The 2543-nt window shown below is 36.6% G+C and overlaps 1 pseudogene; it reads right to left on the bottom strand.

Moving 5' to 3' along the window:
• Positions 1–999: 999 nt before the first annotated feature.
• LOC112728427 (7-deoxyloganetin glucosyltransferase-like) lies at positions 1000–2185 on the bottom strand (annotated as a pseudogene).
• Between the last annotated feature and the right edge of the window lie 358 nt (positions 2186–2543).

Below are 2543 nucleotides of genomic sequence, written 5' to 3'. Positions count from 1 at the left end.
TACGTAGTTATACGAGGAAGCCACAAATCAGTCATCAGTGCCGAAGCAGTCAAATGAAGACTCACCAAAATTGAATGATTCTTATATAATAAAATGATCTCTGAAGTTTACGTGGGGGTTAGTGCTAATTTTATTTTACCAATGCTACTCTTAAAATATGTAATAAGCTTAGCATCTTTGGATTAACATCCATAAGCTTATTCAAAATTTCTTATACATGTTTCATTTATAAAGAGCGATAATATTTGAACTTGATTATTGCCTAGGGTGCTTATGATAAAAAGGCACCGCCGAATCGTGTGAGATTTAGTGAAGAAACACATCAGTCAACGTCAATCAAGAAATCTGAAGATGCCGCTTGGAAAAATAATTCTTCCGTATTTGCAAAAATTAATCATAATAACCTCATTGTCCTCCATTTTATTTTATGTTCTAATTTGTTCTCTTGTTTTGCTTAGTATAAAAGACCAAATCAGACGACGTAGATAACAGCCAAGAAGCAGAAGATAATTTGGTGGAAACTGGAAAGGCAATTGGTTACAAAGGCGCCAGCACTAATCAATGAGTCATCTTTGTCCTAAATTTAGACATCAATATTTTTATTAAAATTTAACCGGTGTTTAATTAATAATAAAAAATAAATAATTTTACATTATTTGACATAATTTTATACTATTAACAATATTAATAATAACTAATTAATAGTTACAAATGATAAAATATGCTGATTCCTATTACTTTTCTCCGAGATATTATAAAAGAGAATGAGTTAATAGTCAATTTCGTCCCCGAAAGTGTTCTCGATCTCCATTTTCATCCCTGAAAGTCAAAATTAATCAAAAACGTCCTCGAAAGATACCCGTGTTGATCACGTTCGTCCTTCCGTCTTCTCGGTTGATGAGATGGCAAACGGCCGCTTACGTGGCACGTTAACTGCCAAGTTGGCCAACGCCAGGGTGTAGGATGTTGTTGCTGACAAGATAAGTTTCGTTTAAGCCATCAAATTAGTCCTTCGAGTTTATAAACCTTAATTTCTTTCCCTTTTTGCCCCTCCATGAGTTCCCTCACAAGCCCCTCAACCTACTCTCTCTTAACATCACACTCAATCTCCATCCCAATCCCCCATTTCTTGCATGCATAGAAGTTGTTTGTTTGTTGTTCTGCAAAGAAAGGCCAACATGCCATTGGAACTCCCTCACATATGCTCTCCAATGTTGAGTTCCACCCACAATGTGTTAGAAATCCGCCAATTGATGCATGACACAGAACTTTCTCTTGTTGGCACCACCCCAATACCAATTCCCTCTCACATCTTTCAATCACATTCACATATTCATCACTTAATTTTCCATCACCATTATTATTATTATCATGCACAAGATTAGGCCTTATGACCCACAAGAAATGGTACTTGCTATTAACCAAACCCCAAGCAAATTCACTTAGTTGCTTTGGTGTCATAATCACTAAGCTACCAAAGTTCACATACACAACAGAACCTCTGTCTCTTTTATCCAACCATTCCAAGCATTTGTTGTCTTCCTTCCACAGATTCAGATCAATCGACTCCAATTGAGTATTTGAGTTTGAGAGCTGTTTGAATAGCATTGATAATGGACCAATGGAGTAGACATTGGAGTATTTGGCTCTGATGGCATCCAAAACCTCTGATTCTAAGTCTTCAAAGGTGTTAAGGATAACCCCTTTGGCATGCATAGCAGTGTTCACTTTTACTATGTTGTAATTGAACATTACATCAGAAGGATTAGTAGTCCTAAGAAATGTGGGAAGGTCTTTTAGTCTTGCTCCTTTCATTGCTGAAATCCAATCAACTTCAGTATCAAGATATCCATCAAGCAGATTCTTCTCATCTGAAAAGAATAAATTTTTATTTTATTCTATTAAAAAATTGTATGATACAAATAAAAACTTGTCAAAATATAATACAAGAGAGTACCTTTCAATGGGAAATAACCTCTTTTTCGAATCTCTTCAAAGTTAATGTATCCCAGCATGCCACAGGCACTGGGAGTGAAAAACACAAAGTGAGGGATGTGGAACTCTTGAGCAACTTTCAAAGTGAACCACATAGCACCATCAGAAACTATGCAAGTAACAGGAGGCACATCATCATGGTTTGGAGAAACAAGGCTTGCAATGAGTTTTCTGAAAGAACACAAGCCTTCAACAGAGAATAAGAACATGAAAAACTCTAACTTCAGCTTCCACAGTGCCCAACTTCCATGCCACCTTCACCCTCCATTCATCATACTCACCTTCAACCTCCATATCAGCTCCTGCATCTTTCTTTGTACCACACACACCCACTGCTTCAAATTCATCATCATCAACCCACTTAAAATAATTACAGTGACTACCCTTCTGCAAATTCATATGGGAGTAAACAAAAAATCAGAGAACACCCAACAGAGGATAAAAACATGAAAAAGCTTTAACTTCCTTTACCATCACTCACCTGATACCTTGGACATGCATGGAACAATCTATTCGGATTCTCCGCTGTCCCAGATTTCTTAATCATA

The sequence above is a fragment of the Arachis hypogaea genome, chromosome 2, assembly GCF_003086295.3.
Source record: "Arachis hypogaea cultivar Tifrunner chromosome 2, arahy.Tifrunner.gnm2.J5K5, whole genome shotgun sequence".
NCBI classification, from domain to species: domain Eukaryota; kingdom Viridiplantae; phylum Streptophyta; class Magnoliopsida; order Fabales; family Fabaceae; genus Arachis; species Arachis hypogaea.
This window is presented reverse-complemented; position numbering and strand designations above follow the sequence as displayed.